Below are 13853 nucleotides of genomic sequence, written 5' to 3' on the forward strand. Positions count from 1 at the left end.
TTCCATTTTCTGTTTGCATTACATGCGACAGAATTCAACACAAGGATCTCTCAAAATTACTTCATCAGTAATTCACTACAGCTTAAAAAGGTTAAATTACCAGTACCAAATAGGTGCATGTATTGTGAATTGCTAAAGTCATTGCATTTTCCTTGCAGCCACCATAGGAAAGGCTTTGCAGCTAGCATTTCCCTGAAGAACTTCAAGTGAGTCATTCTATACCATAGCACAGAAATCAATGCCTAGAAAAGTGATATCTTGTCTCTTCTTGTCCTCCATCACTGAAGTGTAGTGTTCACATCAAGGCTTCAATATTTAAAATATCTGAGCCTGGGGAACTGCAAGATAAAAAAGGCCACTTTGTTATGGCTGCACTTGATTACAGCGGCTTGTCATTGTTTACTCCAAATGTGTGTAGCCTATGCTTGGTATCTTGTAGATTTAGAAGGTATGAACTATGCCCTAAGATGACCACAATCCTATGCGTTGTTAAAATGAAATCACTACTGTGAATGTTGGGCTCACTCTGTTTTAACTGAGAACTGGTATCAGTGCAGCATGAAGTGAAGAGCAGCTGAAGGCTGAAGGCAAGGGAACATATTAAGAGATGTTGTGTACCACTGGATTTCCTTGCTAGCCAGGTCACAGGAGGTACATCATGACATAAGGAGTGTCAGAAAATGGATCCCAAGCTGTGTTTTAGGATAGCTTCTCTATCAAACCTTTTTTGTCCTCTACACAGCTGAAAGGCATCTGGTAAGCAGTAAGAAAGTTTGCTTTACACAATTTAAGTCCATTCCTCTGATCCTGGGTCAGCTGGGGACTGTTTAGCTATCTGTATAATTCAAAGAAGCCTAAGGCTGTGCTTTCTGCCCTGTGCTGACATGTCTTCTTCAGAGACTGTGGTGAGAGCAGGTGGTAGGGAGTAGGCATAGCTCTGCTTGGATTCTCCTCTGTCTGGAAGAGCAGAGCTGCAGGGCAGCCTTCTGCCTACTTTTGTGCTGTTGAGGCAAATGTTACACTAAGTGTTGAGTCTGCTCTGTATGGTGCAATCAGTAAAATTCAGAGATCTATTTATTTATTTTAACATAAAACATTCTTGAGGTCTCCTGATCTAGACAGGTCATGAGTCAAAGAATGCTTTATTTATTGCAGTATCATACGATGTTGTTGCCCTGGGCTTATTTCTGATCTTAGGCACTTTAAGTGGAGTTTCAATAGCTGGGCAGCTTTCAAAATCAGCAACTTGTACAAAAGAAGAAATATAACGAAGGCACAACACACTCATTCAGCATAATTATCTGACATTTGTAGCAGTTAACTGCTGGAGAGGAGACACAATTAAATCTCTGTTTTATACAGAGATCAGCAACATTACAAAGCAAGAACTGCTTCACATAGCTCTTGCAAGACCAGGAGCTGGGCTTAGCCCAAGGCGCTTTCAACTTTTCTTTCTCCAGCTATGTAGGTTCAAAGTGCAAAGAATGACTAACCCATCATTTTGCTTTAGTCTCTGCCCAGAGACTCAACTCTGACCAAACACAGTAAAAAAGTTTGTTAAATAAATTTCATTGAAGAAGTTCAACAATGTCAGTTAGTAAGTCAAGCAGAAAAGGCTTACAATGTGTTAACCAGCCCTTGCAGAAAGGAGAGAGCTAAGACAGCTGATCTTTCCCCTGGTATTTTTAAAGCAAGGGCTGCACACAGAACAAAACTGCATGATTATTACTTAGGCTGAACGTCACTCACTCATTGTAAATTTAATTATGCTACATATGCAGAAATGGAGGAGTCTTGGCCATTGAAATCAATGGGAGTCTGCTCATGTACACAAATAGACTTGAGTTTGAAGGAGAATCAGGCACAATACGTCTCATCTACTATTCTCTGTTCTAAATATAGTCCACGCTATTGCTCAGAAACTAAGTGACAGGCTCTTGCAAGCTGGGCAACCTTTCAATCTGATGTCATCACATGGGACATCCTGCGGGCCACAGCAGAGCCCTGGTGCACCCAACTGGCCCTGCCATTCCCCTGCACATATCTTTCCGAAACTGGAGGTCAGATTTTGCTACCATACTCAGGATCTCTTTTTGTGTGTTTGCTTTCCCTTCCTGAAACAAGAATATTATGGGGTATTCTTGTTCTTCTGGGGTATTTGGAGTGTATTGGAAACCACTGGTATTGCTGGTAACAAAGGCAGTCTGTTAGCTTCCCTCAGCCCAGATGTAAGGTCAAGTTCATTATAGACTCTATACTGCCCTCACAGAAATTCCTGTCAGGAAGTGAGATTGGAAAGAGGCCCAAGCACCTCCCTTAAAGACTGTGCACACATTGGCAGTCCCAAGTGTTCACTACTTATACATTAAGACTATGAAACCAAGAAGTTGCTAAAAATAACTCATCTGAGTGTCTGTTTTTCATTTTGAGGGGCATGGCAGGTAAGTGTCATATTGTAATTTTTTGGTTAAGCAGTCTTTTTTTCAAGAGAATACCACATGAGTTCCTTGACTCCAGGAGAGGGGATATTGGAGAACAAAACTAGCCCAGTTAGGATTCTCATGCAGCTGTGAAAATCGATTACCATAATCATGGCTAGTGCTTCAGTACAGTCTCCCCTTGTCAGGCGATCAACTTGAACTGATTTTGCCAATCAGAAGGATGGTAATAGAAATTAGTTGGCTGCCTTGTGTTAGCTAAAGGCTTGCATGCAAGAGAGTAGGAGACAAACTTCAATCACCACTAAATAGCTCATTTTTTTACAGAAACTACTCTTCAACCCAATGAGAAGCCTAAAATATAAGATTCAAGAGGCGATCTGGAGAACTATCATGTGGAGATATTGTCTGAAATGAGGCGCAATCTCATGTATATAGTATGTGAATCTGGTCTGGTCTTACATAGAAATGTTAATTTACATAACTTTTTTTTAAAATGTAGATATACATTTTTTCTGTAAATACTGTTAAAATGTCTTTATCAATGACCTGGATGAAGGCATTGAGTGCACCCTTAGCAAGTTTGTGGATGACACTAAGCTGGGAGGAAGTGTCGATCTGCTGGAGGGCAGGGAGGCTCTGCAAAGGGATCTGAACAGGCTGGACCGCTGGGCTGAGACCAGTGGGATGAGGTTCAACAAGTCCAAGTGCCGGGTCCTGAACTTGGGGCACAACAACCCTATGCAGTGCTACAGACTAGGAGAAGTCTGGCTGGAAAACTGCCTGGAGGAGAAAGACCTGGGGGTGTTGGTTGACAGCCGACTAAACATGAGCCAGCAGTGTGCCCAGGTGGCCAAGAAGGCCAATGGCATCTTGGCTTGTATCAGAAATGGTGTGACCAGCAGGTTCAGGGAGGTTATTCTCCCTCTGTACTCGACACTGCTGAGACCGCTCCTCGAATCCTGTGTTCAGTTCTGGTGCCCTCACCACAAGAAGGATGTTGAGGCTCTGGAGCGAGTCCAGAGAAGAGTGACAAAGCTTTTGAGGGGGCTGGAGAACAGGCCTTATGAGAAACGGCTGAGAGAGCTGTGGTTGTTTAGCCTGGAGAAGAGGAGGCTGAGGGGAGACCTCATTGTTCTCTACAACTACCTGGAAGGAGGTTGTGGAGAGGAGGGATCTGGCCTCTTCTCCCAAGTGACAGGTGACAGGACAAGAGGGAATGGCCTCAAGCTCCCCCAGGGGAGATTTAGGCTGGACATTAGGAAAAAAATTTTCATGGAAAGGGTCATTGGGCACTGGAACAGGCTGCCCAGGGAGGTGGTGCCCACCTTCCCTGGAGGTGTTTAAGGGACGGGTGGACGAGGTGCTAAGGGGCATGGTTTAGTACTTGATAGGAATGGTTGGACTTGATGATCCAGTGGGTCCCTTCCAACCTGGTTATTCTATGATTCTACATGTATTTTAAAACAAGACAACCAACTATTCTTAAGTCATAAACTTTCACGTCTGACAAAATGTAAATAGGTCGTAAATATGAAATCTTTGATCTTGCATTTATCCTTCATTTCCTGTATCCTAGATATCCTGTATTTTTCATAGATGCCTTTTACACACTGGAACTGGATCCTTTGTTATGTATTTTGTTAACAGCTGGGAGCAAGTAAATTCAGAGAATGAATTGCCTAGTGCTGTCTTAGGTATGTTTAGAGTAAAGAATTTTCCTACCATGACTTCAATAGAGTAAGACCTATCATGTCATTTCATTTGAGAAAACTCGATGAACAAACACAAGTTTAGCCACCTCTAGTGTTTCAAGTGTAGCACTGTGATCTGTGATCTCAGTTTGCTCCAGAAAGATGTTGTGGCTGGGGTGAATCTCTGTAGGCAAAAACATGGGCTATCAAAAAAAAAGAAAAATACAGCAGGAAAGTGAGAATGGAATAGGAAAACTGTGAGGAAGATGCATTTGTATTATAAAGGGAGTTTTGTAATTAACACTGAAATAAAGCAAAAACTGAAAGGGAATATGGGTAGCACTATATTTTCAGATGTGAAGAGCTGCAAAATCAAGCAATTCTTACAAAAGTGTGGTGAAAGATGAGCATAGTTTCAGAGTAAATGTGGCAAAAGTTCTTATGACAGTGGCCCAGGTGGTGAAAAAATTCAAAAAACAGTAGAAATTAATGTATGTGCTTACCACATTCATTCAGGGATGTACCGAGGAGAAGAAGCTGCAGTACTGCAGATATCCTCAGGGATGATGGATTTTGGTCAGCAGTCAGGCCTCTGACAGAGTACCACTAAACAAAAAACAAATGAGCAAAACTTTCAGAATGGTAGACATTAGTCTGCTGCATCATCAATATAATATATGCAGTGTATTTTAACGTGTATAGCCCACCAGCAGTGAGAGAGCTCAGTATCAAGGCATTTAAGCATACCCTACTCTGACATACACTTTGATACACTTATCTGCTCCTTCTAAGACTAACTTCTATTCCATGAGCACTAACCCTTCATCATGTAGCATTGTTGCCATCTCCTCGTGTTTCCAAAGGCATAATAAAGGATAGGAAAGTTTTTCATGGAGAGAACAAGACAGCTTTCAGAGTTTTGCATTCTCACTTTTGTGCTTGCCAGCACTTTTCTTCTTTCCCCCTCCTCCCTTTGCTGTCACGCCTTTTTTTTCAAACAGCCTGTGCATTAATTCTTTGTGCACAGATCTGAGCGAGTACTAGGGTATTACTCAAGGTGAGCACAGGCAGTCATATCTGAACACTTTGCACGTTCTTGACATCTTTGTAAATTAAAACCAGCATATTGCAGGCAATTATCACTTTGCAGGAGGTACACACCCAATCAATCAATTCCTCAGCTTGTTGACAAAAATGTTAGGTATGGTAATTTACTGTTTAAATATTGTGATACATGCTGGTGGTTTCAGCAACTCCTAGTCAGCAGGTCCTTTATCCCACACATGAACAAAATATCACAGTTGCTAATTGGCAATCCTGTTAACAATCTCAACAAAGACCCTGAGTAACACAGGCAGAGAAATTTGACTGTTCTCTTATCACAAGAACAGAATATCTGTCTATAGGTATAAACACGTGGCAAGTTATCAATGCTGTCATCCACACTAGTCTCACCTGTGCTTAAAAATCTCCAACCTTCAAAACGATTAGCGGGTCTAGAATCAGTGAGAGGAAAGGCAATAGAAAAGAAGAAAAAGGTTTGAATGAGTTATTGTGTGCATAAACCTGACATCCAAAGGTCATTCATCTGCTCTAACATCGCTTGGTTTTAGCAGAACAGAGCATGCAGTGTGAATCAAATCTTTAAGCTTGAGTGCTAAGCTGGAACAGCCTATCTATAAATTTTATATATAAATATATATTCACAGAATATATAATATAAAGGATATATATTATATATATTTGTTAATATATTGTGTATAATATATAGGATATATAATCTAATCTAACCTACATATTATATATCTATATAACTTATATTTATAATTTATTGTATATTTTTATAATATTATATTTTATATTTGCAATTATATATAATATTATATTTTTATATATATATAAATTATAGCTATACAATCACTAAGTCTTTAGGGGCAATCAGCACCAAACACTTCTAGAAATAAAGGTTTTTTGCTTGACATCTGAAAATATCAGCCACCAATGACAGTGTACCAATTTTGGCAGCTCACCACATCACTAGACTCAGGTGGGAATCCAAGATCTGCTTCAAAAGCCATTAAGCCTTTGTATTCTGGATCAGGCCTCAGTTCATCCCAGAGAATCTAACCTGCTAAAGCACCTTCTGCTGCCACACTCAACATTTAAATTAAACTAGCGTAAATTTGCTTGAGCTTTGTAAGAATCCCTAAGCCTTGCATCCATTCAATGATATGGATCTTGCATCCACTTACATAGTGCCTCTCAGTTTGGCCATTGAGTCAAAAGTAGATGCTATCTGCTTTTCCCTCCTACCTTCTCCAATACAGAAAAGGCTCTAACAGAAAAGCGACATAAGGAAGCATGTGAGTTAAACTAGTGAGTAACTTTCAGAGAACTAAAGCAGACAAACTTGTCTTTCTGGAAAGTGTGGGGGTTTTTTGTTTTTGTTTTTAAGGATAATATCTTCTAATGCCTTGTTAGATTGAAATTGGTGAACACATGATAATTTTTGAAGAGCTTCAGAAATGTCTGGTGGTGCTGTCAATAAGCTTTCATGGCTGGTACACAGCAAGACTGAAATGATCACATAGTTTCTACACGTTTTGTATATAGTTTTCATTTCCTGCCAGCTTGAAGAAAGGACGGGAGGGTTGGGGTAAGAAAGGAGAGAGTGCTGACTCAGGGCTGTTTTCTCCAGCAACAGACAACGACTCACTGAAGACTTACGTTCCTGTGGCACAGAAGGTTCTTTGTTTATTGTTCCAATTTCATGTGGATCACCCTAGAAGCAAATTATTAATAAATGACAACACAAAATCATAGCTAGGAAACTCTTAATCAGTTACAAATCCTTTTCAAAATGCACAGTAAACACTATTTATTCACACAAATTGTCAATTATTTTATTACATAGTTACATGCTCTGAAGTGAGGAGATAGTGGCAGAGAGAACAGGAAACGCATAACAATTCTACTTCTGAACAGGGTCAAGTGTGATATTCAGACTTGTCTTGACCTTAACAAATTCTTTCTCTGAGAATTGTGTGAAGTCATCTGGCCTTCTTTTAAATCTGTATTCCAGGGATTAAAAGATTCATGAAATTGGTGGCTTTAAAATCACTTTTAGGCAAAAATATCATTGTTTTTGGTTTTTTTTTTTATTTCAACATTTAGGCTTATTGCTGAAATTCGGGACCTCTGATTTAAAACAAATGCCTGTCATCAATGATGGATTATACCTTCTTTTCACTATTCCTGTAAGTCAAACGGTGCTGGCAAGAAGTTCAAAGATAAAGTTCAAGTGGTAAGTTACAGTTTCAAGACTGGAATCCATTTCTTAACATTCAGAAGCAAAAAAACAAAACAAAAAACCTAAAAATGCAAAATGCAAGATGATTTAGAAGACCAGGAGCATTACCATGAAGCTAAATGACCATACCTGGCTGACGGAAGAAAATACGGGACAACACGCAACGATCAATGTGATCCAAGTGAAGCCGTTTTATTTCGGGTTCGTTCTGCTTTTATAAAACTGTTTAACTTTAGCCCGCCTTCAACAGTTACCTTCCTAATTTACATAACACAACAGAGTCGTTGTAACCTTTTATAACCTTGAGGACCCTGGCTATGGCTTCCCAGCTCCTCCCAGCCACAGTGCTTGGGTTGCTCATTGTGTGTTGCTACCCAACACCTGGCAACTATTTTTCTTAATTTTAAGACAGCTGCTAGGGGAAAGGATAGTAATTTGTCACAGTAATGGTGTCACACATAATATCTCCTCCTTCTTTTATACAGTACTGATTCAAAATCAATGGCAGGACATGACCCACCACCTCTGTGGCAGTAGGCATGACCATCAGTCTCTTCATAGCTAGACTCCAGTTCTGGGTCTGTTGCCAAAGTAAGTAAATGTAATATTACAGGTAAGTAGTGCCACACATTAAGAATGTATAAATTATTGGATCAAACAGTCTTTACTTTTTCACTCTTTCTACAGCAGAAATGGCTTTGCCAGTGGACATTATAAAATGAATAAGACCTGAATGAACATAATAACTGAAATTATTACTATCACTGTGAAATGAATGATTGTCAGTCAAATGAATATTGTCACTGTGCTCTTAGGAAAGGAGATCCATAGCTATCATTCAAAATGCATGCATTTAACTAAATGGTTACTAAATTAAGAACAAATTATAAAACTTCACCTTATACTGAACAGTAATTAATCCCAAAGTAGTCTTGCAGAAATGAGTGGGGTAAATTGGAGTAAGAGAAATGTGATTAAGAACATGAATCACAGAATCACAGAATCACAGAATAACCAGGTTGGAAGAGACCCACCGGATCATCGAGTCCAACCGTTCCTACCAAACACTAAACCATATCCCTCAGCACCTCGTCCACCCGTGCCTTAAACACCTCCAGGGAAGGTGAATCAACCACCTCCCTGGGCAGCCTGTTCCAGTGCCCAATGACCCTTTCTGTAAAGAATTTTTTCCTAACGTCTAGCCTAAACCTCCCCTGGCGGAGCTTGAAGCCATTCCCTCTTGTCCTGTCCCCCGTCACTTGGGAGAAGAGGCCAGCACCCTCCTCTCTACAACGTCCTTTCAAGTAGTTGTAGAGAGCAATGAGGTCACCCCTCAGCCTCCTCTTCTCCAGGCTAAACAACCCGAGCTCTCTCAGCCGCTCCTCATAAGGCCTGTTCTCCAGCCCTTTCACCAGCTTTGTTGCTCTTCTCTGGACTCTCTCCAGAGCCTCAACATCCTTCTTGTGGTGAGGGGCCCAGAACTGAACACAGTATTCGAGGAGCGGTCTCACCAGTGCCGAGTACAGTATCATTAAGACCCAGTGCAATTAAGGACAGCAGAACACAGAACTCCCACTGTCAGATATCTTAAGATTGATTTTGTTTGTTTGTTTCCCACCAAGATAAAATAACATTGTACCACTTGTCTTTTCACCATCTACATTTCCTGTTTCTCGGTGTAGATATAGCATTATTTCTTCTACAAGAACAGCTAAACAAAACAGTATATGCGTCACTGCTATGCAATTTCACTGCTGCTAAGGATATTGAAACTTGACTAAGTCTGCGTGCATGTGTGCATGTGTGAGTGCAAGTGATGGAGAAAGAAGGGTGCCATGAAGACCTGGAAAATCTTCATATTATTTTCAGTGAGATCTTTAAAAATGCTTAAGATTTCAAGTTTACAAATAATGACAGAATTTTATTATTGTGTACACAAAGGCTTCTGATTCATTAATACTAGTATTACAAAGGCATCTCTTTAACTATTACAGTAATGATTCAGACTGAAAAGCTATAGTGCACGTTCTTGATCTCAGTTCAGGAGTATGCACATGTACCTGAACAGCAACAAAACACAGAGATTTACTGATAATTCTGAGCATCCAGACCAATGCAGAAAACCTTGGCCTTCAAGATGTGAGTAATGTCCTTAACAGAAGTAGTATAATATAGTATATCACAAAGGGAAACAAGATAAAAACTTCCAATAGAGATCAAGCCAAGCTGTGAAGCATTACATTTCTTAACATAGCCGTCACTGGCAAGTTTGCTACTATAGATGAATATCCTCTTTATTTTTTTTACTACCAAAATAATAAAAAAACTTGTTGATTTGAGACATAAAATATTCACTGAGGGAAAGCAAAATGCTAAAGATCCTTTCTGCTCTTAGCACAATTTTGCAAAGTGTACATACATATCATAGTTATGTCTAACTCTACTACATACACACTAGTTGAAGACTTACAGGGAGAAGCTGCTGTCCCACAGAAAAGTCTTGAGCAGATTGCTGTGTGCTCCAAGAAACTTCAATAAATGAAACTAAAATATGACATGATGTGGGTTCAAACTAACCCCTGTGCAGAAGTCACTATGGCAATGTCATAGGTCTAAAATTCAAGGCCCAAACACAATGAGATGGGCTTGAAACTGGCATATTAAAAACTCTCCAGATATTCATTTTAGCTTTTGACTTAGGATTTGGGGCATTTAGGGTTTTACTTGTACATATTTTTCTTTGTCTTCCCTAAAGAATACATAACTTACAAACACAGAAGCCATGAGTATTACGTAACAGACAGATATGGGATATGGAAATTCTAAAAAATATGAGCATACTATGATCACAAATCTTGAATGTCACAGCAGATTTGTGTCTCTCAATGAATATAATGGTTCTGGCTGGGATGGGGTTTATTTTCTTCATAACAGCCTATAGATTCCTGTGTTTCGGCTTTGTGTCTAAACCAATGTTGGTAACACACAAGTGTTTTGGCTGTTGCTGAGCAGTGTTTTCACTGTGTCAAGGTTTTGTTTTTCCTGCTCTGCACCCCCAGGCACATGGAGTAAGAGGTGGACAAGAGGTTAGGAAGAGACACAGATAGCACAGCCAACCCAAAATGACCAGAGATATTTCATAATATATAATGTTGAGTGGGTGGGGGCTTAGCTGCTGGCTGGGTTCAACCTACCACAATGAGCTAATAGGATTTCTGGGCTACTGACCTACTAAAATGAATAAATGTATCAGACAGGATGTTAAAAGGGCAAACAGAAGTACAAAAACAGTGTGATAAGCTAAGAGGGCTCTGTCTTGTAGGTTAGGAAAAAGAGTAAATTTAGTTAAAAGGCTAAATAAGCTTTATCTTGGAAGGAAAACAAAAACAAAAGCCAATTATGTATTCATCATCTATACAAGAGAGGAATAAGGAAAGAAATACAGGGGCCATTATATGTTGAGAACAGGAGGTTGATTAAAGATGAATAAGCAAATGTCCTATATACTAAATTAATAGTTTAGGTTTTGGCAGAAATGAAGATTACAAGGGTAATGACAGGGTACCTAATAAGGAATGAGAGTAGGAATGCTGCTAATATAGAAACTGGAAGATAGATAAGGCAAACCCAGAAAGGCTAAAGTGGACACATTTTGAAAATTAAGTCCCCAAGACGAAGCTATCACCAGAAGCATTGCATATCCATCAGTCTTAGGACTGATCGTGTAGAGCATTGTATTTAGTGAGAGAACAAGTTGTATGCTCATGAGATTCTAGCTGAGTGCCAAATGAAGATGCTGCTGAGGAGTAAGTCACTACATAGAAAATGTGATCTCTAAAACCAGTAACAGTGATAGGTTTGCATAGTACAAAGCATAGAGGCATTCACTTAAAAACTGCAGACAAGAGCATGTTTGAAAGATCAGATGTTTATCAGCTGGAGGTGAAAAAGAAAAATATGGAACAGGATAAAATAGTCAACCAAAAAATGACAAGGAGTTTGCCAGTGTGACGTGGCTGTAGAAAGAGAAAAAAAACAAGTCCAAACTCTGTAATTTCCACTAAACACAAGGAAGTGCTGCTGCCTTCTACATTATACAAGACATTGATACAATCTAGGGTAGAATATTTTGCATAGTTCCAGTCATTTGTATTCACAGAAAGTGTATTTTAAAGTGGATGGAGACAGAAGAGTGCTTTTGGCATGATACAGATAATGAAGAATCCATCTTTTGGGAACTGAAATCTGGCAAAGGGCTATTTCAAATAATCAATTAAGTAAATTAATAAGTAAATTAATAAGTAAATAAATAAGAGAGTAAAAGCTAGAATACATATCTAAGTTTCTAATCACAAATTCTGTTAAGTTCTTTTTCAAACAACAGCAATAAGAAAAGAATCATACTTGATCCAAGACAGAGTATGGAAACTTACTAAAGAGCTCTTTGTGACAGCAAAGGATGAATTTAGAAAGGTAAAGTATAGAGGGGAGATTGAAATTTATCCTCCTCTGCACAGGCAAACCTTTTTATTTTTTCACAAATTTGAAGTATTATGGCGCCATAAGCATATTTGGAATATAATTCTAGCATAAATGAGATTTGTTTCTGGTTAACTTTTAAGATGGTGAAAACTCAGTCTCGAACTACGTTCCCTTTGAGACAAATGTAACATTATCCAAACCAAGGTTCTGAAGTTTGACTTGTACCTTTCCACAGAGAACTGAAGCAATTTTCTTTTAAAACTGTAAAATCAATGAATTGGTTATTCCATTTGTTCATTAACAGAAGAACTGATGGAGACTGAGAAATCTGGTATCAGCTGAATATGGAGCTGTAAATTATAGACCTTTCTTCTGTTAAAACACAGTTTACATTCAAATACTTCTATTGCCTAGTGAACCTGTTTGGAAAAGATATATGAAATATACCAACAACAAATTAATTTAAAACTATATTAACATGAAAGAGCTTTACTCATGCAACCACAGCACCTGAACCCCATTTTGTATACCCTGTCACTAAGGACCAAATGAGTAGCCTATCACCAGATCCTTTAATTTTTTTTTGTGAATTGGCCTAACAGTTGGTAAAGTGTAATGGATATTCTGACTTGGCTATATCTGCCAGTAACTGGATAAAGGCCAGTCTCACAAAAGTCAACACAGTATTCATTTTGGGAAATAACTTCTGATCTGCGCAAGTCTGAAATTAGGTAGTAGTTATAGGTTACCAAATTGGGACAGTTTAAAAGACCATTTATTGTGAAAAACAAAGAAGAGACTCTCATCTTTGAAGTTAAAATGGAAAACATGAAATATTTTGCTTACTGGTTTTATTAGCTGTTAGAAAGAGTATGAATATTTTAGTTACATTCATTTGTCCAACAAATTTGCTCAAATAATTTTTACAACAAATGCAAAATGACTGTGATGGAGTAGTTCTTCAGCTTTGCTAGTAGACATGATCTAAATCTTAAGGATATTGTACAGGATATTTTTTCCACAAAAGATCTCTCTGCAGAATGTTCTTCAGTGATCGTATTATCCAACTGGATTCAGTTTTCTTGAGAACCAATATGGCTATAAGATTGATCTTTGCCAGATCAATAGGGTTTTTTTTACCTATATAGTTGAGTTACCTTGACATTATATTGTTAAGTTCTTGGTCTTTCTTCAATTTTAGTTTTATCCAGATACAGAAATAGAGTTTCATACTCTTTAGATATTCTTATGTAAGTACTCATCCTTCTCTCAGTTTCATTCTCAAATTTTAATAGTTAATTTTTCAGAATTAATAGCAAGGGTTAATTAGAACAAATTTTTAATCGCAAAACTGAAACACATGGAGGCAAAAATATTGTCAAGTTTCAGAAGTTTCAGATTGGCTTTGACAAACTTCAGCAAATAAACGATTAATAATGTAAAAATAAAATTTCATTAAGTTATAATGCTAATTCATGCTAAATGTCTACTAAGCTGTTTTCTTTCCCTTGGAAAACAAAGATAGTGTTGTAAGTGCCTATGACTAATAAATCTCATTTATGGACGTTTCTAAGGTTTTGGCTACTGAATTGGAAAGGCTTTGGGGATTTGTAAGAACAACCTACTGCTTCACAGATTAAGATGGGAGGGATTTAAGGCTTGCCATCCAATGTCTCCAAGTAGAGAAAGAGAGACTGTTACTCATCAACTGTTGACCAATAGGTTTAGCATCGTGTGGGTGGGGATCTGTGTGCATAAAGATTCCAGTATTGCGTGTATGGTGGGGCAAACGGCTGATGCCTTGGTGTACCTGTGATATTAGCAGTAAGCACAGAAGAAATGGCCAATGTTCTCATGCTTGCTAGCTTGTTGAGACCTTGGAATCTTTATTGAGGGCCATGGGTTAATAGGAAAGGAATGCACTAGGCA

The sequence above is a fragment of the Phaenicophaeus curvirostris genome, chromosome 6, assembly GCF_032191515.1.
Source record: "Phaenicophaeus curvirostris isolate KB17595 chromosome 6, BPBGC_Pcur_1.0, whole genome shotgun sequence".
Classification (NCBI taxonomy): Eukaryota; Metazoa; Chordata; class Aves; order Cuculiformes; family Cuculidae; genus Phaenicophaeus; species Phaenicophaeus curvirostris.